The following is a 23395-nucleotide window of genomic DNA, read 5'->3' on the forward strand; positions in this document are numbered from 1 at the left end:
CAACATAATGTACTCAAAACACAATTCATGTTTTCTCTCAAATTCTTTCATAATCCTGAATTCCCAATCTAGGCTGAAGTTACCTTTGTTCATCCAGTCATCCAATCTAGTCATCCTTAACTCCTCCGTCTCCTTCACCCATAAAGGGCCAAATAACATCAATATTATAATATAATAAGGAGTAACAAAGCCTAAGCCAAACTAGAGAATGTATGCTTCATTTAAAGGCATTCAAATTTGGGGCGCCTGGGTGGCTGAGTCAGTTATGCATCCGATTCTTGATCTCAGCTAGGGTCTTGATCTCAGGATCATGAGTTCAAACCCTGTGTTGCGCTCCAGCATGGAGCCTACTTGATAAATAAATAAACACATAAATACATAAAAGCATTCAAATTCAGGCACTTCAGAGGCCAAACAAAACATATTTGTCAGTTGCCAGTCTGTGATACCCAATAAAATAGCTCCTGAATTTGCACCTGTCTTTCCACTTCCACTGCCATTCTTCTAATTTAGGTCCTCCATCATCTTTTTTGTAGACTATTGCAATAGTCTTATAACTGATCCCTCTGGCTCCAATTTCCCCACAAATAATTTGCCTCCCTGCCTGATCCAGATATTTCAAAAGGCAGACAGAGTGATCTAAAATGAAAATCTGGCCACTTATTTAAAATCCCAGCTTAAAACTCCATAATAGTTTCTAATTAACTATAAGAAAAAATATATACATCCTTTAGCAAAGTGTTAATCTATAATCTCCTCCCTTCTACTTACTACTTCAATTTAGCTTTTATCCACTTTCTTATCCAAATACCAAACTCCAACTCTCAATATTATGATAAGAGCTAAGACTTATAAATCACTTCTTATATGCCAGGCACTGTTCCAAATTACATATATTAACTCATTAGTTCTTATAAACATATAAGACAGGTGTCATTATTAAGCCCAACTTACAGATGAACAAACTGAAACACAAAACCAAACCAAATCATTAGAAGTTCATCTAAAGTTTCTCACATCATTTCAGGATTTTGTGTCTTTGCATATGCTATTCATTCTGGTTGAAATGTTTTTGTTTGATTTTCTAGTGAATTTCTTCAATCTTTCAAGATTCAGATTAAATATTATCTTTGAACTTACTTTCTCGGGCTATCCTCTTCCCCAGGTAAAGTTGGGTATTCCTTCCCACCTTTGGAACATCAACTACATATTAAAACTTACCAGAAATAAACACCTGCTTAGCACTTAGCACGGCAGAACAGTGGCTTCCCAGTAGCAGATAGTCCTTGATGTTAGCAATATACTAGGCCAAGAACTATAATTTCTACTTTTTATAAAAGAGAGAAACAAGGTGAAGGTGGTATTTTTCCTGCTCCCCCTTCTCAACCTTACTCCCCCATAATCACTATCCTATCCCCAGCAGACAGTTATTTGGAGATGATCCAAGGAACAGTCTTAACTTCTACATGTTGGATAACTCCTATATGAGGCCTTACAATCCAGGAGACTTAAACTCACTTCATAAGCTCTCAATAAGGTGATGTCTGTTTAGATAATTGGAACTGTCAAAATCAATAAAAAAAGTTTTAAAACAGTCATGACAAGCCACTCTGAAATGATGAAGAGACTATACGTCACTGATTACCATGATTTTTACAGAGAAAGCTATATAGTCTTTCCTAAATTAAGCATTAAGGTATAAAAGCTCCTTATTCTCTAGCACATTTAGAGTTTGAACACATGTAATCTAGCATCTTTCACTAGGCAGGGATTTAATGAACATTTTGTGAGAACATCTGTTTGTTATTTATCTTTGTCTCATTTTACACATCAGCAAATCCCTTTTTACCACCAGGACAGAATAAAAATCACCATTTCGTTATATAGCGTTCATAATTTCAAACTTCAACCTGGGGGAAAGGGAGACAATCGTCAGCAGTGTATTCTACTTGATGTTACAAGGAAGAAGTACAAGGGTGAAGAGGAGCAGAGGGGAAATGATAAAATATATAAATCCCTTTAACACACATTCTGCCAATGGCAACTGTGTTTTACTGTTCTAGCAACTGCTAAGGATAATTAAAAGCCACTCTATCTTTCTAGAAGGGTATTTTTTTTCTTCCTTTTGAGTCTATGTAAAGAAAAAAATGATTTTCTCTAAATAATTTTTTTCTATTTTTACAGTGAGAACTTTAACAAAGAAACAACTATGAGATTATTAGGTATAGATCTTTTTTCTCAGACTGACATATAATTGACATACAACACTGTGTAAGTTTAATGTATACAACATGTATACAACATGTTTAATGTATACATGTTGTTTATGTATACAACATGTTTAATGTATACATGTTGTTTATGTATACAACATGTTTAATGTATACATTAATACATTATTATGTATTAATATTAATGTATAATTAATAATTAATGTATAATTAATATTAATGTGTACATTGTATACATTAATAAGTTTAATGTATACAACATGATGATTTGATACACATATATCAGATGTGAAAATTTGGGAAATAAGAGAGAACTATTATATTTTCTTCAATGGTCCTATCCTATTTCATGAAGCTACCAAATAACATTTCTAATTGTTCACTATTCATTATGAGAAGGAGCCAGTATCAAGGCTTTAGCCATTAGGAATGGCCAGGGCCATGATGAGCTAAGGCTAGTGCAAAGCAGGGAAAGAACACTGCCAGCTTATGCAAGTTACTGATGCCATTTTAGGAAGCATATCAATCATAGCATCCACTTACAAATGTATGTTTTAAGGTAAATGACAGTATAAAATAAAATCTCAATTATAACAATAGTTATGTTTATTTTTCCCCTGGATCTAAATATACCATCCTATATGCCATGAAGAATAATAAAGAATAAGAAACACATAGTCTTTCAAGAACTTACAATCATTTCTTCCCGATAGTCACATACAGTATGCATACATCACTAGTCTTGTAGAAGAACAATATTAACACATAGAAATTCACTGAAGAATAGGAGGAGATATAATACCAAATTGAACTTTGGATTGGGTGGTACAGAGAGCAAATACTGTTGCAGTTCAGAGAAGGGGGAAATCAATGTAGCCTAGCAGAAAAAGGGGAGGCTTTCTGTGATATGTAGAATTTGAGTTTGGCATAGGATTAAGGTTGGATAGGATTAAGAAAGGTGAAGAAGAAGGACAAACTAAGAATAAAATTAATTTTTATCATGCAACTTCATCCTATCCCAACACTTGAGTTCTTTACCACAGAAGTGTTTTGAAAGTCCTTTCACAGAAACATCATCAAACAGGTAAAGATAAGGAAATGCACACACCTCTCTTACACCTGCCTACTACTCAGGCAGAAACTTCAGATAAGAATTGATCTGAATATCTGCTTAAAGTAATTGATGCTAAAATATGATTGAGGTTTAACCTTCTCATGGGACATTGGTATCTTAAAAGGAAAAAATCTCTAATTAGTACAATTATTTGGAAACTGTATTTTGAAGCTAGGAGAGGCCCCAGATCATTTTTCTTCTCTTTGCCCATTTCAGATAGTGGTGTTCCCATCCCCACATAATCTGCTAGAATTTAAAATAGGCAGATTCACTGCAGAGAGCACAAAAGCTTCTTTACCTCCTTTGGCTCCTAGATATAGCAAATTGCAAACATTGTGAACAATCTGTGAAGTTGTTCTAAGTAATTTTCTATTGTCTTCAGCATTTGTTCTTTTGTTTGTTTTATTTTGTAAGGTAAAAGCAATTGTTAAGATACAGAGAGTCATTTCAGACCAATAAAAAGTAAAATGCTCATTGATGATAGAGCAGTCATTTTTGTTTATCTCAGTGATCCTCAGGCTGATGTAATAGCCACTGAAGATCATATCATAATCTCCAAGAAATCTTTTCAAACGATGTCTCCCCAGCCCCTGATATTTTGATATTTCCCCAAGTGGCATATCCTCTCTCTACTTGATTTCAGCATTGGCTTAGACTTAATAATACTTGCCAGCTATTACCTACTTTCATTCCCAATCTACCTCTGCATGTTCACCATGCTAATGAGAGAAATGAAAAAAAAGCAAAGAAAGGAAAAGGCAGGGAAACTTTTAAAAAGCTAGAGGAAATATATAACACCAGCTTTCTAGTTGACTAACCTTTAACATACAAACTGAATTCTCTTCATTCTTAAGGACTAGCTTCTATATTCCATACTCTAAGTGTTTGTCATGGTCTATTTCATCTGTAATTGGGAAGCACTTTTGGCACCATATAAGGGATGGGGTGTGAGGGAATTAGAAAGGCTCTGTAGAACTGACTCCCTGGTAGTAAGAGGTGGGAAGAAAGGACAAAGGTCAATAAACCAGTATCACAAGGCTGGCAGCACAGATGATCACAGAAGTGTAGGGAGGAAGATTGAACTATAGAGATCTTAGGGAGCTACAGTTTAATCACCAAGAAACAAATGCAGAAATTTGTATAAAGCAAAGGGAACAAATAAAGTATAGGGGGAAAAGCAGAGAAACAAAAGATAAAATTATAAACCCCTTTTTCAGGTGGAACAGTCAGATTCATGTGCAATTCTGAAATCTCAAGAAGCTCAGCTAAAAGGATGAAATGTCACAAAGCTTATTTGGAACACTCTATTTCACTATCCAAAGGTACTATTGCTAGAGTTCAAAAGCAAAAACAAAACAGAAGACACAAGAACAACACACACACATATTTGCACACATACATGCATGTGTGCACATCTGTGCGCAAGGATTAAAACAGAAACATGCAAACTCACAAACACAGCCACTCAGCACCCACACAGACCCTGATGTTGAAACACACACACACACACACACCTGCATTCCAGGAGGGGACTGAATGAAAAGAAATCATCTCTGATTAGCCAATTTTCTCCTTCAACTTTGTTTCTTGATTTCTTCACTCTGATAGGAATAATCCTAGTTGAATGTGGGAGATGTGCTGGTCACTGAACAGGACACTTAATTTGGGTTGTCTTATATTACCTACTATACCATGGGGATTCTGGCTACTTTAGAAATAAAATATTAGTTGTAAAAGGTATAAGCTTTAGTTCTGAAGTGATATTGCTAGTGAGAAAGGGCATATGGAAATTGTATATGGAACCACCCCACCTGGGGTCCAATTCTAAATGACATTTGTGCCTTTTAAAACATCAGTCACTCTATAGATAGATTCAATGCAATCCCTTTCAAAATCCAAACTGGCTTTTTTTTTTTTTTAAAGAAACTGACACAACGATTCTAAAATTCAAGTGGAGATATAAGAGACCCAGAATAACCAAAACAACCTTAAAAAAGAAGAACAGAGGACAACCCGGGTGGCTCAGCAGTTTAGCGCCGCCTTCAGCCCAGGGCCTGATCCTGGAGACGGGGATTGAGTCCCACGTCGGGCTCCCTGCATGGAGCCTGCTTCTCCCTCTGCCTGTGTCTCTGCCTCTCTCTCTCTCTCTCTCTCTCTCTCTCTCTCTCTGTGTGTGTGTGTGTGTGTTTGTGTCTCTCATGAATAAATAAATAACCTTAAAAAAAAAAGAACAGGGTTGGAAGACTCCCACTTCCCAACTTCAAAAATTGCTATAAAACTCTAATAATCGGGGATCCCTGGGTGTAGCAGCGGTTTGGCGCCTGCCTTTGGCCCAGGGCGCGATCCTGGAGACCCGGGATCGAATCCCACATCGGGCTCCCGGTGCATGGAGCCTGCTTCTCCCTCTGCCTGTGTCTCTGCCTCTCTCTCTCTCTCTCTCTGTGACTATCATAAATAAAAAATAAAAAAATATTAAAAAAAAAATAAAACTCTAATAATCGGCTGGAGGAGGGGCAAGATGGCGGAAGAGCAGGGTCCCCAAATCACCTGTCCCCACCAAATTACCTAGATAACCTTCAAATCATCCTGAAAACCTACAAATTCGGCCTGAGATTTACAGAGAGACCAGCTGGAACGCTACAGTGAGAAGAGTTCGCGCTTCTATCAAGGTAGGAAGACGGGAAAAAAGAAATAAAGGAACAAAAGGCCTCCGAGGGGGAGGGGCCCGCGAGGAGCCGGGCTGAGGCCGGGGAGAGTGTCCCCAGGACAGGAGAGCCCCGTCCCGTCCCGGAGGAGCAGGAGCTGCACCAACCTTCCCGGGCGGAAAGGGGCTCTCAGGGAGTTAGAGCAGGACCCAGGAGGGCGGGGATGCCCTCGGGCTCCCGGGGACACTAACAGACACCTGCGCCCCGGGAGAGTGCGCCGAGCTCCCTAAGGGCTGCAGCGCGCGCGGCGGGACCCGGAGCAGCTCCGAAGGGCTCCGGCGGCGGCTCTGCGCGGAGGGGGCTGCGCGGCTCCGGGAGCAGCTCGGCGGTGGCGGCGACTCCGGCAGAGGAAGAGGCTCCGTGCGGAGGGGGCTGCGCGGCCGGGAGCAGCTCAGAGGGGCTCGGGCGGCGGCTCCGCAGAGAGGCGGCTGCGTGGCCGGGAGCGTGAATCCAACAGCGCAGACGGGGAGCACAGGGCGCCGGGACACAGCCCAAGATCCGGCCTCCCCCCGGGACAGGCAGAGGCCGGGAGGGCCCAGGACAGCAAGGACGCTCCTGCCCCCAGCTGAGCAGATCAGCGGCCCCACCCCGGAGCCTCCAGACCCTGCAGACTGAGAGCCCCGTAGTTACTGTGGGAGCTGAATCCAGGTTTCTAGAGCTGCCTTAACCACTGTGGCTGTTCCTCCTGGGGCCTCACCAAGTAAACACCCCCACTGAGCTGTGCACCAGGCAGGGGGCAGAGCAGCTCCCCCAAGTGCTAACGCCTGAAAATCAGCACAGCAGGCCCCTCCCCAGAAGACCAGCTAGACGGACCACTTCCAGGGGAAGTCAAGGGACTTAAAGTATACAGAATCAGAAGATACTCCCCCATGTTTTTTCTTTCCTTTTTTTTTCTTTTTGATTTCTGATTGCTTCCCCCACCCTTTTTTCACCTTTCTTTTTCTTTCTCTTTTTCTTCTCTTTTTTCCTTTTTTTTCTTCTTTTTCTTTTTTCTTTTTCTCTTTTCTTTCCTTCTCTCTCTCTCTTTTTCTCCTTTTCCCAATACAACTTGTTTTTGGCCACTCTGCACTGAGCAAAATGACTAGAAGGAAAACCTCACCTCAAAAGAAAGAATCAGAAACAGCCCTCTCTCCCACAGAGTTACAAAATCTGGATTACAATTCAATGTCAGAAAGCCAATTCAGAAGCACTATTATACACCTACTGGTTGCTCTAGAAAAAAGCATTAAGGACTCACGAGACTTCATGACTGCAGAATTTAGATCCAATCAGGCAGAAATTAAAAATCAATTGAATGAGATGCAATCCAAACTAGAGGTCTTAACGACGAGGGTTAACGAGGTGGAAGAACGAGTGAGTGACAGAGAAGACAAGTTGATGGCAAAGAGGGAAACTGAGGAAAAAAGAGACAGACAATTAAAAGACCATGAAGACAGATTAAGGGAAATAAAGGACACCCTGAGGAAGAAAAACCTGCGTTTAATTGGGGTTCCCGAGGGCGCCGAAAGGGCCAGAGGGCCAGAATATGCATTTGAACAAATCCTAGCTGAAAACTTTCCCAATCTGGGAAGGGAAACAGGCATTCACATCCAAGAAATAGAGAGACCCCCCTAAAATCAATAAAAACCATTCAACACCTCGACATTTAATAGTGAAGCTTGCAAATTCCAAAGATAAAGAGAAGATCCTTAAAGCAGCAAGAGACAAGAAGTTCCTGACTTTTATGGGGAGGAGTATTAGGGTAAGAGCAGAATTCTCCACAGAGACCTGGCAGGCCAGAAAGGGCTGGCAGGATATATTCAGGGTCCTAAATGAGAAGAACATGCAGCCAAGAATACTTTATCCAGCAAGGCTCTCATTCAAAATGGAAGGAGAGATAAAGAGCTTCCAAGACAGGCAGGAACTGAAAGAATATGTGACCTCCAAACCAGCTCTGCAAGAAATTTTAAGGGGGACTCTTAAAATTCCGCTTTAAGAAGAAGTTCAGTGGAACAATCCACAAAAACAAGGACTGAATAGATATCATGATGACACTACACTCATATCTTCTCATATCTTTCTTTTTCTTTTTTTTTTTAACTCATATCTTTCAATAGTAACTCTGAACGTGAACGGGCTTAATGACCCCATCAAAAGGCGCAGGGTTTCAGACTGGATAAAAAAGCAGGACCCATCTATTTGCTGTCTACAAGAGACTCATTTTAGACAGAAGGACACCTACAACCTGAAAATAAGAGGTTGGAGAACCATATACCATTCAAATGGTTCTCAAAAGAAAGCAGGGGTAGCCATCCTTATATCAGATAAACTAAAATTTACCCCGAAGACTACAGTGAGAGATGAAGAGGGATACTATCTCATACTTAAAGGATCTATCCAACAAGAGGACTTAACAATCCTCAATATATATGCCCCGAATGTGGGAGCTGCCAAATACTTAAACCAATTATTAACCAAAGTGAAGAAATACTTAGATAATAATATACTTATACTTGGTGACTTCAATCTAGCTCTTTCTACCCTCGATAGATCTTCTAAGCACAACATCTCCAAAGAAACGAGAGCTTTAAATGATACACTGGACCAGGTGGATTTCACAGATATCTACAGAACTTTACATCCAAACTCAACTGAATACACATTCTTCTCAAGTGCACATGGAACTTTCTCCAGAATAGACCACATACTGGGTCACAAATCGGGTCTGAACCGATACCAAAAGATTGGGATCCTCCCCTGCATATTCTCAGACCATAATGCCTTGAAATTAGAACTAAATCACATCAAGAAGGTTGGAAGGACCTCAAACACGTGGAGGTTAAGGACCATCCTGCTAAAAGATGGAAGGGTCAACCAGGAATATAGGAAGAATTAAAAAGATTCATGGAAACTAATGAGAATGAAGATACAACTGTTCAAAATCTTTGGGATGCAGCAAAAGCAGTCCTGAGGGGGAAATACATCGCAATACAAGCATCCATTCAAAAACTGGAAAGAACTCAAATACAAAAGCTAACTTTACACATAAAGGAGCTAGAGAAAAAACAGCAGATAGATCCTACACCCAGCAGAAGAAGAGAGTTAATTAAAATTCGAGCAGAACTCAACGAAACTGAGACCAGAAGAACTGTGGAACAGATCAACAGAACCAGAAGTTGGTTCTTTGAAAGAATTAATAAGATAGATAAACCATTAGCCAGCCTTATTAAAAAGAAGAGAGAGAAGACTCAAATTAATAAAATCATGAATGAGAAAGGAGAGATCACTACCAACACCAAGGAAATACAAACGATTTTAAAAACATATTATGAACAGCTCTACGCCAATAAATTAGGCAATCTAGAAGAAATGGACGCATTCCTGGAAAGCCACAAACTACCAAAACTGGAGCAGGAAGAAATAGAAAACCTGAACAGGCCAATAACCAGGGAGGAAATTGAAGAAATCATCAAAAAACTCCCAAGACACAAGACTCCAGGGCCAGATGGCTTCCCAGGGGAATTCTATCAAACGTTTAAAGAAGAAATCATACCTATTCTACTAAAGCTGTTTGGAAAGATAGAAAGAGATGGAGTACTTCCAAATTCATTCTATGAGGCCAGCATCACCTTAATTCCAAAACCAGACAAAGACCCCACCAAAAAGGAGAATTACAGACCAATATCCCTGATGAACATGGATGCAAAAATTCTCAACAAGATACTAGCCAATAGGATCCAACAACACATTAAGAAAATTATTCACCATGACCAAGTAGGATTTATCCCCGGGACACAAGGCTGGTTCAACACTCGTAAAACAATCAATGTGATTCATCATATCAGCAAGAGAAAAACCGAGAACCATAGGATCCTCTCATTAGATGCAGAGAAAGCATTTGACAAAATACAGCATCCAAACCTGATCAAAACTCTTCAGAGTGTAGGGATAGAGGGAACTTTCCTCGACATCTTAAAAGCCATCTACGAAAAGCCCACAGCAAATATCATTCTCAATGGGGAAGCACTGGGAGCCTTTCCCCTAAGATCAGGAACAAGACAGGGATGTCCACTCTCACCACTGCTATTCAACATAGTATTGGAAGTCCTAGCCTCAGAAATCAGACAACAAAAAGACATTAAAGGCATTCAAATCGGCAAAGAAGAAGTCAAACTCTCCCTCTTCGCTGATGACATGATACTCTACATAGAAAACGCAAAAGCCCCCACCCCAAGATTGCTAGAACTCATACAGCAATTTGGTAGCGTGGCAGGATACAAAATCAATGCCCAGAAATCAATGGCATTCCTATACACTAACAATGAGACTGAAGAAAGAGAAATTAAGGAGTCAATCCCATTTACAATTGCACCCAAAAGCATAAGATACCTAGGAATAAACCTAACCAAAGAGGTAAAGAATCTATACCCTAAAAACTATAGAACACATCTGAAAGAAATTGAGTAAGACACAAAGAGATGGAAAAATATTCCATGCTCATGGATTGGCAGAATTAATATTGTGAAAATGTCAATGTTACCCACGGCAATGTACACGTTTAATGCAATCCCTATCAAAATACCATGGACTTTCTTCAGAGACGTAGAACAAATTATTTTAAGATTTGTGTGGAATCAGAAAAGACCCCGAATAGCCAGGGGAATTTTAAAAAAGAAAACCATATCTGGGGGCATCACAATGCCAGATTTCAGGTTGTACTACAAAGCTGTGGTCATCAAGACAGTGTGGTACTGGCACAAAAACAGACACATAGATCAATGGAACAGAATAGAGAACCCAGAAGTGGACCCTGAACTTTATGGTCAACTAATATTCGATAAAGGAGGAAAGACGATCCACTGGAAGAAAGACAGTCTCTTCAATAAATGGTGCTGGGAAAATTGGTCATCCACATGCAGAAGAATGAAACTAGACCACTCTCTTGCACCATACACAAAGATAAACTCAAAATGGATGAAAGATCTAAATGTGAGACAAGATTCCATCAAAATCCTAGAGGAGAACACAGGCAACACCCTTTTTGAACTTGGCCACAGTAACTTCTTGCAAGATACATCCACGAAAGCAAAAGAAACAAAAGCAAAAATGAACTATTGGGACTTCATCAAGATAAGAAGCTTTTGCACAGCAAAGGATACAGTCAACAAAACTCAAAGACAACCTACAGAATGGGAGAAGATATTTGCAAATAACATATCAGATAAAGGACTAGTTTCCAAGATCTATAAAGAACTTATTAAAGTCAACAGCAAAGAAACAAACAATCCAATCATGAAATGGGCAAAAGACATGAAGAGAAATCTCACAGAGGAAGACATAGACATGGCCAACATGCACATGAGAAAATGCTCTGCATCACTTGCCATCAGGGAAATACAAATCAAAACCACAATGAGATACCACCTCACACCAGTGAGAATGGGGAAAATTAACAAGGCAGGAAACAACAAATGTTGGAGAGGATGCGGAGAAAAGGGAACCCTCTTACACTGTTGGTGGGAATGTGAACTGGTGCAGCCACTCTGGAAAACTGTGTGGAGGTTCCTCAAAGAATTAAAAATAGACCTGCCCTACGACCCAGCAATTGCACTGTTAGGGATTTACCCCAAAGATTCAGATGCAATGAAACGCCGGGACACCTGCACCCCGATGTTTCTAGCAGCAATGTCCACAATAGCCAAACTGTGGAAGGAGCCTCGGTGTCCATCGACAGATGAATGGATAAAGAAGATGTGGTTTATGTATACAATGGAATATTACTCAGCCATTAGAAACAACAAATACCCACCATTTGCTTCAACGTGGATGGAACTGGAGGGTATTATGCTGAGTGAAGTAAGTCAATCGGAGAAGGACAAACAGTGTATGTTCTCATTCATTTGGGGAATATGAATAATAGTGAAAGGGAATATAAGGGAAGGGAGAAGAAATGTGTGGGAAATATCAGAAAGGGACACAGAACATAAAGACTCCTAACTCTGGGAAATGAACTAGGGGTGGTGGAAGGGGAGGAGGGCGGGGGGTGGGGGTGAATGGGTGACGGGCACTGAGGGGGACACTTGACGGGATGAGCACTGGGTGTTATTCTGTATGTTGGTAAATTGAACACCAATAAAAAATTAATTTATCAAAAAAAACTTTAATAATCAAGACAGTGTGGTACTGTTATAAGGGCGGGCATATAGATCAATGAAACAGAATTGAGTACCCAAAAGTAAACCCTTATACTTAGCACCAATTGATTTTTGACAAGAGCACTAAGATCACACAATGGAGAAATAAAAGTCTTTTCAACAAGTAGTGCTGAGATGTTTGGATATCCACATGCAAAAGAATAAAGTTGAATCTTAATCTCACGTTGTGTACAACAATGGACTAAAAATGGTTCACAAACCCATATAAAAGGGCTAAAAATGTAAAACTCTTAGAAGATACCGGAGTAAATCTTTGAGACCTTGAGTTAGGCAATGGTTTCTTATGTATGACACCAAAACATAAAGCAACAAAAGAAAAAATAGATTAATTGACCTCATAAAATCAGAAATGTTTGTACTGCAAATAATACAATCATGGAAGTGAAGAGGCAGTCTACGGAGTGGTAGAAAATATTTGCAAAACCATGAGATACCACTTCACACCTATTAGAATGGCTCCTTAGTTAGTATTAGATAAAAATAATTGTTGACAAGATTGTGGGCAAACTGGAACCCTTATTCATTGTTTGGTGGTATTATAAAATTACACAAGCACTTTGGAAAACAATTTTAATGGTTCCTCAACAAGTTGGACATAGAGTTACCATATGAACCACGTAGGTACTCCCAGGTATATACCTAAGATAAATGATCACATATGTCCACACAAAAACTTGTACATGTATTCTCATAGCAGCATTATTTACAATAGTTGACGAGTAGAAATGACCCAAATGTCCGTCAACTCATGTGTAGATAAACAAAATGTGGTATAGTGATACAATGGAGTACTGTGTAGTTATAAAAAGGAATGAAGTACTGATATGTGCTACAACATGCATGAATCTCGAAAATATGCTAAGTGAAAGAAGCCAAATGCAAAGGGACACATATTTTACACGATCCCATTCATATGGACTGTCCAGAATAGGCAGATCCATAGAGAGATGGATTAGCTGTCTAGCACTGGAGGGAATGGAGAGTTAGGGAGATAATGGCTAAGGGGATCAGGATTTATTTATTTGGGGAGTAATGAAATGGTATAAAACTGAATTTTTGATGATGGTTGCATAGCACTGAATATGCTAAAGATAATTAAATTATATACTTAAAATGAGTTAATTGTATGGTATATAAATCATACCCCAATAAAGCTATTAAAAGAAAATCAGTCACTTGGAAAGCACATAATTGTTTCCAACATTTGAGGGGTTGCTATATGGAAACAGGGTGAGGTTGCTTGGTGTAAGCCCCAAGGGGTAAGCAGAGTCAGGGTCACCACACAATATAAATCCAGAGGGTTCAATTCATGTTGCAGTTTGTGTGAATAGTGCTATGCCTGAGTAAGAACATTGGGTGGATGCTGAAGGAAGAGGTATTTTGTCTCATGTATGCAAACATTTAATAACTGGCACTATTCAAAGATCAAATGTGCTACCTCATAGTGCAAAGTGCCAAATTATTGGAAGTATCCAAGCATAAACTGGATGACCATTTGAAGATGGAGTAGATGTTTTCATGTACCAGATTGGATATGTATGTGGTAAAAGAGGGAGACGTGACTTAATAGCCTTTATGGTTTCTTATAACCCTAAGATTCTATTAAAGTGCATATATTACAAACTTTCATCTATAAACCTTTTTTCATTCTTAACTATTTCCTCATTAGTCAGGAATAAGTGAGTACTTACATATTCCCACTAGATTCATAAGTCCCAACAGTGATTTCTTATGAAATAATAAAACTTGATGCTGTGGTCTAGGCCATTTCTAATATTTATATGCTGTCTCTGGTTCAATCATTTAGCAATGGACCATCTACTAGATTATTCTTTTTGTAGTCTATAGCTTTAAGGGTAGCATTTCATAAATATTAATAAGAATAGGGTCCTACGTTGCACTTGATACTGATAATAGTTAATAAATACAAATAATTCTGGACTGTCTTTTCTCTTTCTACCATCCTTTGTCCTTTCATCAGATATAGAATATGCAGGCTGCTTATTTTTACAAGTTGCTTCTCAAGCTCCAGAATGAACCTCTTGGCTGAAATATTCAAATATTTTGGCCTAAATCCACAAATGTCATAAGAAACTGGCACTCCATTCTACAATGTTTTTTCTCTCTGTGAATAACTTTAACTTGGGATCATGAAGTAGAATCATTTGTTGGGAGGTCCATTATGATCTAGATTTAAAACCTCATTGGGTAGCAGTCCTTTACTCCACTTTACACTTTACAACTAGTTGGAATGAATATATACTGAAGAAGAAAAGTTTAGATACAGTGAGAAAAGCTGCTTATCCATCATCTGTTTCATAACAGCAAGGGGCAGTTTAATATCCTGTAAGGGGTAGCTTACCAATAGCGACGTGAGGATCAGAAATGGCTAAACAGCTTCAAGTCAAGTACCTTCCTCATTGGACTGGTAAAGTACAGGCAACCCATAGTCAGTACCAGCTAAGTGAGTAATCCTGACTTATCCTGGCTCATTGATATCTTAGGCATACACAAAAGCCCTATACCTAAAATCTCAAATGGAAAACATCTGCAGCAAAATTGTACTCATTGTCCAGCTAGTACACCAGAGCTGCACTATAAATCCCAACCTTAGGGTTCATGCCTTGGAACTGTGTCCTAATGCTCTAACATAGCCCTTCTGTTACTTCCAGTAATAAATCCCCATGGAGAAGTTCCAAGAAGGGCAGTGCCTTAGATCATATTCCATGTTAGAGTGAGGTTCTTCTCTACAGCTTGTGCTTCATCTGGTCTTGATGCGAAGCCAGCAAAGAAAAGTTCTGGAGAGTTTGTGCTAGGTGGGAGTTCTTTTTATTTTAAACAACTGTAAATGTTTAACAAAACAATTATGCCGTTGTCACTTCAAGTCCTTCAGACCCTTTCTCTCCAGACCATGTCTTTCCCTTCTTGTTAAAAGCCTCATGAGGCCCAAGAGGAGGGCACTCAGGGAATGCTATTTGGGAGGGGGAAAGATACTACTGGAATCCCAGGCTCATTTCTCCAATGGTCATATTTCTGTCTGTGTTTATCCCTTTTTCTGCCAGATCGTGCTCTTTATTGCTCACACCACTCAAAATAGTCACGAGCGCCAATATTCACTAACTACTTAAGCTTAAATCTTTATTGTATTTACTTTGTATCTCACCATTATAAACCACTTTCCCTGGATCCTTTAAACATTTCAATTGCTCTTTTCCATTTCAAGCATCTCAATTTCAGAGAATGGAAACTTGGGTATAGTCTTATTACCAATTAAAAAGGGATTCTCGCCACTTTGCCCTAAGAAGTTATTTCTCTATATCCATGTCAGTTACTCAAAACCATATTGGTTTTTTAAATGCCAGATCATATTGCACTCTTAAAATAGTTTACTATCTCCTATCACCTGTAGACTTTTAAAAGCCTGAATCAAATTTATTTTTGATGATCTTTGTATGACATTTACAACCAAGAAAAAATTTAATATGCCACCCAAAAAGCTTTTCCAGAATAGTCTGACTTACTTGCAGATTATCGTAATTTTTATTAAATATGGATTGTCACAATTATTTGATATTCTTCACAGTCCTTATCAAAAGTTTAGGTGAATCCAAATTGTACAACTTCCACTGAATAAGCTGGGAAAATTTGTAGGACTCAGGAAGGCATATTAGAGTTGTAGTTCTTTGCGGTTCTGGCTCCGCCTCCAAACCAAAGGGCAGTGTTTGGGAAACTGCCAACCATATTTAGCAGCAAGAGTTAGCAATTTAGCATAGCAGATGGGAGTGGCAGTGAGTAGAATGTATAAAGAATTTAAAGAAGGCTTTCTTTACAACCTCTTCATCAGAAGCTTTAACTGGATACATTCCAATTCCTATTTGGTAGAGAGTTAACACAGGGAATGTTTTCTTTACATTCTCTCACTTTACACTGATCTGGGATTTTTGTGAGGAAACACCCTAGTGCTGAGAACCTTCTTTCTCTCTCTCTCTCTCTCTCTCTCTCTCTCTCTCTCTCTCTCTCTCTCTCCACAATAGGAAAGACAACCATTCCTAAGTTTGTGTATAAGTAAAAAAGCTGTGGGAATGCAGGCTTTGGAGTCTAGGCACGGAGCTGGAGACAAGTTAGTGGTATATACAGCTTTGGGTAAGGCACACAGACAACATTTATTTAGAGGGCTAATGAGGATTAAATGAAATAACTTATGTAAAGTTCCTAGCACAGTTCTATAATACACCTTTAAATTATATTTGCTTCCTTCTCCACCCTGGCTTGAATTATGAAGGGTCCTGATCAGAGTAAACTTTTTCACTGAAAGCAGAAATATCTGGCTTCCTAAATAAAGTAAAAATGTCACTGAAAATTACAGATGCAGTTTGTCAGCTAGAGGGAAGGGAGAGGCAAGGGGTTAAACAGTTTCTTTAGTTCCAAATGGGTTTTGTCTTTATGCATTTCTCAAAACTGTAGCTATGATACTATCTCTTTAGTTCTCAAAACAAAAGAACCTATTTACAGAGTGCTCAAGGGTGGCCCCGAGTGGCACTTTAAAACACCAGGTTTGAACTCCTCCAGGCAGTTCAGTGAGGCTGGATACAACAATAGATTCTGGGAGTGAGTCTGAATGGTACAAAAAGAGTGGGGGTGGGGTGGGGGGGTGGTCTGCTGTCCACTGAAAATAGAAAGCAGAGACAAAGTGAGTAAAGAATGTGAAGGGAGAAAAGGAAATTTCAGGATGTGCTAAAATTTTTAGCAACTGAAGAGTACAGAGAATACAGGCAACAGTGGCAGTTCAGGCAGGCATAATTATTTATCATATACTTGCCACAGATAGCAACAGTCAAGGACATTATTTTACCTACACGTTTTTTTTCCAAAACCATCGATTCTGACACTCGGTTCATTTTAGAAAGCCACCAAAGTACAAATAATACACATGATGAACTCCACACAATAAAACAGGGTACCTTGATTTATGTCTCTTTAGGTAGACATTACAATACATTTCTGATTCAAATTCTTCCAAAGTCTTAATGCTATCTAAATAATGAAATCATGCTGAAAGGGGTATATACTGGTTCAAGGAAGATTTGTCAGGAAAAGAAATGGAAGCCGAAAAGTAATGAGTAATGAGTGGCTAAGGGGCTGATCAATTCAAAAGAGAATGGTTAAAGGGTCTATGAGAGCTAAAATGTCTGAAAGTATCTATGACCCAAACACTGAAGCCAGGAGCTCTTTCCTCTGATTAATTCAACCTTCTTATCCCAAGCTCAGAAATCAGGGCTTATCAGCCAGCTCTCAATAGCAAACCAATATGATTAGAAAAATAGTACTGATGAGAGATGCAGAGTGTAGATCTCCTTCAAATTTAATTGAGATCATAATTGGTTAAATCATTTCTGAGAATAACTCACTTTAGGCCATTTTTCAATTTTAAACTATTTTTAAAAAGAAATGCAATGTCCTGTCTGTCAAAGAAAATGATGTTCCTGTTTGATTACCACCCGATACAATGATCACTGTAGCCACCCAGACCCTTAAGGAAATTATTCATTCTAGATAGCCAACCTTTCTAGATCTGCACTTCCAGTATTGCATCGAATAGTCACACGTAACTATTTAAATCTCAATTTAACTAAACTTAAAAATTCAGTTCCTCAGTTACAGCAGTCACATTTCAGTGTTCAAAAGCTGTATGTGGCCAGTGGCTGCTATGTGGGACAATGAAGATATAGAAAACTTCAGTGTCACAGAAAGTTCTATTGGACAGCACTGGGTTAGACATCAGGAGACTAAGACTTCCAATGTCAGACCAAAAAAAAAAAATTAAACCATTTTAATGACAGTTTTCCCATGATGTATTTAATACTTGTATTCCCAGAGAATATAGATTAGTATTTAACATTTTATTTTTGACTTTGAACAGTGGTTCTCAAAAGTCAGTTGTACAGAATAATCATCCGGGGAGTTTGCTAAAATAAATGCAGATAACTCAGAGAGTGAGTCAGTAGGTCTGGGATGGGGATCCAGGAATCTGCATTTAAAACCTATGTCCTAGGTAATACGGACACAAGTAGTCACTAAACCACATTCTGAGAAACACTATGATTATGAATCAAAAATTTCAATGATCAATTTACACATTCTGATTCATTTTCTTGTGTGGGTAAATATTATTATGTATACAAAAGTGTTCCACAAAGGTGAAAGAAGGAGCTTTCAAGACATTGTAGATCTGAGCAAAGGTGAATACAGAGAAAAAAATCAAGACAGTCGTGCTACAAACAAAACAAATCTTCTGGACAGAATATTCCATAATATGAATGCAGGTCAGAAGCTATCTAGCCATTCAGCTTCTGGAACTCTCAGGCTCTGGAAACCGCTCTAAACCCCAAGCTAGCAGGAGAGGAGAAAAACTTTAGTGATGCAATTTCTGAAGGCCTAAATATTGCTTGTAAGTGGTAAGTATGTACAAGGCACTAGACTAGGTGCTAAAAGACTACTAAAATAAATTTTTTAACTTCAAAGAGCTCAGTCTAGTGGGGAAAGACAGACCAAAAACAAGTATTATAATATAGGAGCAGGTGTCATTTGAGCTGAACTTTAAATGTTGAGTGACTCTAGGGTTGTCAGAGATGTGGAAGAATGGTAGTTAAAATGTAGAGAATGGCAAGAGGTGAAAGCACATGAGCTTGAACTTTTGAGGTGTACCTCATGACCCAGAAGTGGTCTAGAGTGGCTAGTGAACAAGGTTTAGAGAAAGTTATGTAGTTGATAAATGAGTTCTGGGTTTCTGGGACAAGACCATGAATGGTCCTGAAGGCCTGTTTGGAAAAAAACAAAAAACACTACCATCAAAGCCTGTAGGTGCTTGAAGAGAAAGGTGATATGACAAGATCTACATTTAGGAAGAACACTCCCAACAGCTAGGCATAAAACGGAGTGAGAGTAGATGCAGGGAAGATGTCCTATGATTTGGTCATTTGGCTGCATGGAACAAAAATTGCACCCTGGTTGGCAATGTTTGTGCTTGCAAAAAGCTGGGAATCAAGAGAGAAGCAACAGAATACGAGATTTTGTTTTAGTTGAACATCTGACGAAAGAGCATGTCTAGAAGCAGTATTTAGAAGATGCTGGAGATGCAATGATCCACCACAACTCTGGCAATAGAGGACCAGCAATGAAGGTCAGAAGAAAGCAGAATTCTCCACAGTCAGGTAAGCAGAAAGACAGCTCTATACTTTCTATTTCTTCCAAAAGCACAGACAATGAGATATCTGCTATGGGTGGCACACCAATGGCAAACAGCTTCTTCGGTGAAGTGCCCTTAAAGATACAGAACATATTGCATAGTAGTTAAAGGCACAGGTTCTGGAGACAGACTTCCTGTGTTGGAATCCTGATTCTGCTACTTAGTAATTGTTTGGCCTGGTAGACAGGTTACTTAAACTCTAAGTCTCAGTTTTCCTACCCTTAAAATGGAGATACTACTACCTACCTCATTGGAATGCTGTGAAAGTTGATGAGTTCATACATATAAAGTATTTATAACATGGTCTGGTACATAGTAGGCACTCAATAAATGTTAGCTATTATTATCATGTATATATATAGGGGACATACTTAATTGTGCTAGGTACAACAACCCTCAAAGGCATTAGTGCTGTACCAAGGTATGGGGATCAGTACAGTTTAGCAAACCAAAGGGCATCTGCAATATACCATCCTGCATAGACAGCACACCTTAACTACTACACATAATGAGTACCTTTAGTGCTTTTGGGAAAAGACAGATATGAGTAAGTTTTTAAATTTGCAGATATTCTTGGTGATCCCAGTGATCCCTTTACATAAGCCAGCTCCAGCACACCACTGGCTGGTGTACACTAGCTCTCATACTCCCATCCAGAAGACCTGGCTTCATACTCAGAGATGTACTGAAGGGAAAAATCCATCAATCAACTTCAGCTCCCTGAACAGCCAGAACCTAGAACTCTACTCCCTCTCTAATTTCTCTTGGCCTCAAAAAACCTAGGGAAAAAATGATTGTTTCGCAGATGAAAGACTTTTTCTTTCTCCAATCAGAAAATGACAATTTTTTTAAAGTCTTAATAAGCTCCTTTTAATTTATATTTAGAGTGCTTGTTCCCAGAAAGAGGAATGGGGTGAGGGGTGTTAGCCAGAGCTTTCAATTGCATAAAAAATTTGCCACCTAAAACCAAGTTTGATATGTAGCTTCTAATCACCCACCCCATGTTCCCAGGTCCCCTCCCTCTGACCCTGACCCATTCCCCCAAGTTCCCTCCTGCATTTTTTTAAGTGTCAAATTCCATTTAAGTTTAAAGAATGATAAAAAGAGCTTTATATAAACCTCTTTTCCTTTCTTCTATCAAGGAACAACATAAGAAAAGCTTTACCTAAAGATATGTTAAAGTATAAAGATATCATCTTAGATAAGGGTAAATTCCAATTACATGGTCTCTGAAACAATATATCCATTAACATTTTACCAAGAGTCTCACAGATGGATCCTAACAATACCGGCCCTATCTCTGGTTCATTTTCTTGACAACATTCTCAAATATTCATTGTCAAATGCTAAAGAAGAGTGGTCTACGGCATGAGCATCCAGTCATTTCTCGACTATATGGCATAGTCTAATAAATCCAGAGCCAAGAATGATGGCTTCAAGAATGTTTCCTGAATACGAACTAGGGGTGGTGGGCGGGGGGTGAGGGTGACTGGGTGACGGGCACTGAGGGGGGCACTTGATGGGATGAGCACTGGGTGTTATTTTATATGTTGGCAAATTGAACACCAATAAAAAATATTTTTTAAAGTTAAATAAAGGGATCCCTGGGTGGCGCAGCGGTTTGGCGCCTGCCTTTTGCCCAGGGCGCGATCCTGGAGACCCGGGATCAAATCCCATGTTGGGCTCCCGGTGCATGGAGCCTGCTTCTCCCTCTGCCTGTGTCTCTGCCTCTCTCTCTGTGTGTGTGTGTGTGTGACTATCATAAATAAATAAAAAAAAATTAAAAAAATAAAATAAAAGTTAAAAAAAGAATGTTTTCTGAAGAGGTTTTCAAAACTGTTTACTAGAGAACTACTATGAGCTCCTCAAGTATATGGGCTCAGATGAAGTGATAACACAGTTTTAAATAGTTTTTAGTCCCTTCTTCAATGGGACACAAAATATGTTTTTCCCCCTTTAAACTATTGAATTTAAAATTGAGAAATCATTTGGAAATTTAAAAAGATGAGAAAGCTGGTCTATTTTATTTTGATAGGTAGATAAGATAAGCAGTAAGGAAAGTATGAAACTGAGTTAGCTGTATATTTTTTCTGTTGATCTGGATAAAATATTCAAATCTGAAAACATGTAGCACTTCACATTCATGGCCAGTATATTTTAAAATACACATACTTTTATAAAAACAGCTATATATGTTTATTAAGCAGAATATTAAATACAAACTAGCTTACTTTAGAAAGAAAATGTTCCACATTAATGTTTTTGATTGGACATTGTAATTCCTCCAAATTTCACAAGGTTCTATCTTCATTCATATTGATGTAAAGTTAATCAAAAGATGAATGTTTCTTTATGTATCAGCAAAATTGATCTAGAAAGTACTCATGTATTAAAATAAAACAGTTTGGAAAAATTTCTAGAGTTCTATCAAATAAGACTTTTTTAAGTAAATGAATATATTTAGTTTTCTTGACTAGTAGCTTAAGTCAAATTTACCCTGGATCCATCAACTGTGAGGCAGCCTGGTATATGGGGGAAACAAAGCACAGGTTCTTGAATCAGATCATCTAATCTATGAGTTTGGGCTCTGCCACTTGTTAGATTTAAGACTTCAGGCCAATTACTTATCTTGGAAGTCTCAGTTTTCTTACCTCTGAAATGGAGATCATAATGCCACTGCACTCACACCAGGTTGTCATGAGGATAAACTGAGCAAGCGTATGTGAAATCACTGTGTAAATATTTTACACTACATCCACTATCAGCCAATAACTGACAACTGTATTGTAATTAGAAGTTATTTTTAATAGAGTAAAACCATGAGGAAATTAAACACGTATTCATAATTAGCATGCAAATAAAATTCAGTTATAAAAGGCACCTAGTTGGGTTTGACATCATTCATTAGGTCTCCCTAGAATTGAGAGATGGCAAGGAGATAATATCACTATCTTTTTAACATATATACTTTTATTAGCATGGAGTTTTTCTCAGATATAGTAATCCAGTAGCATAAAAAAGTCCAATATTTTTCACTGCCAGAAATTTAAACCAGTAATACAGGTCTATGAGAAACCTCTATTTATTGAACCAAGCAATATTTTCCATGAAAATATATCTATTTGCTTCTGTAGTAAACAAGACACTCTCTCTTTTTAGTCCAAAGAGAAAAAATAAGAACTTCTCACATTAAAAATGTACAGAGACAGCTCTTCTGGAGTCAAGCATGCATCGGGGTATGGAGAAAACATCCAACAAGCACAACTCTTCACCACTTAGTGAAACAAACCAACCGCTAACCAAAGAAGAAACTGAAGCTATAAATTCAAATAAATGGGCTGCAGGGAGACTACACAAACCTGCTGTTGCTTTAATTGCAGACAATTCAATTCAGCAGCTGTTGGTCCAGGCACTAAGGTTCACTGTATGCTCTTCAGCGTAACCTTGAAATACTGTCACTCACTCACTTCTCCACATCATCTGCATGCTGTCCAATTAATGAGGAGCGAAATCAACTGTCAAACCACGCATCAAAACAGAACATGATCTTTTAGCTCTTAAGTACAGGAGCACAGTATTTTAAGGACAATAAAGCATGAATGGAAGTGAGAGTCCTTAACAATAAATAATATTTAAACTTATCAAAACATATAGTTGTAGGAACTAAGCTTATGTTCTGTTCAGCAGGAAATTGAAACTTTCTCAAGGTTTTTTTTGTCTGGAAAGATCTTATCTGTCTAACTGCTGTATAAGAAGCCTTTTAAACAACATTCACCAATGTCTGATCAGTCAAGTTCTTCATTATTATAGATCAATATGTTTCTAAAAGCTTAAGAGAATACTTAAGGAACACTTCTGGTCCAATGATATTTTACAATACAAAATGATTTGCTGCTGGCATTTTT

The 23395-nt window shown here is 38.6% G+C and overlaps 1 protein-coding gene across 10 annotated transcripts in view; it reads right to left on the minus strand.

Moving 5' to 3' along the window:
* Window positions 1-23395, minus strand: part of ENOX2 (ecto-NOX disulfide-thiol exchanger 2) — a 279607-nt gene that overhangs the window by 239236 nt on the left and 16976 nt on the right. Inside the window, exon 3 of one of the 10 annotated variants that reach the window (XM_055338232.1) lies at window positions 22850-22977. The exons of 8 other annotated variants lie outside the window; for them this stretch is intronic. The gene's annotated coding sequence lies outside the window, so the exon portion shown is untranslated. Of the gene's footprint in view, window positions 1-22849; window positions 23006-23395 lie in introns of those variants that run through there. One more of the 10 variants, XM_055338235.1, reaches the window with a different exon arrangement.

The sequence above is a fragment of the Nyctereutes procyonoides genome, unplaced genomic scaffold (genome assembly GCF_905146905.1).
Source record: "Nyctereutes procyonoides isolate TBG_1078 unplaced genomic scaffold, NYPRO_anot_genome, whole genome shotgun sequence".
NCBI lineage: Eukaryota > Metazoa > Chordata > Mammalia > Carnivora > Canidae > Nyctereutes > Nyctereutes procyonoides.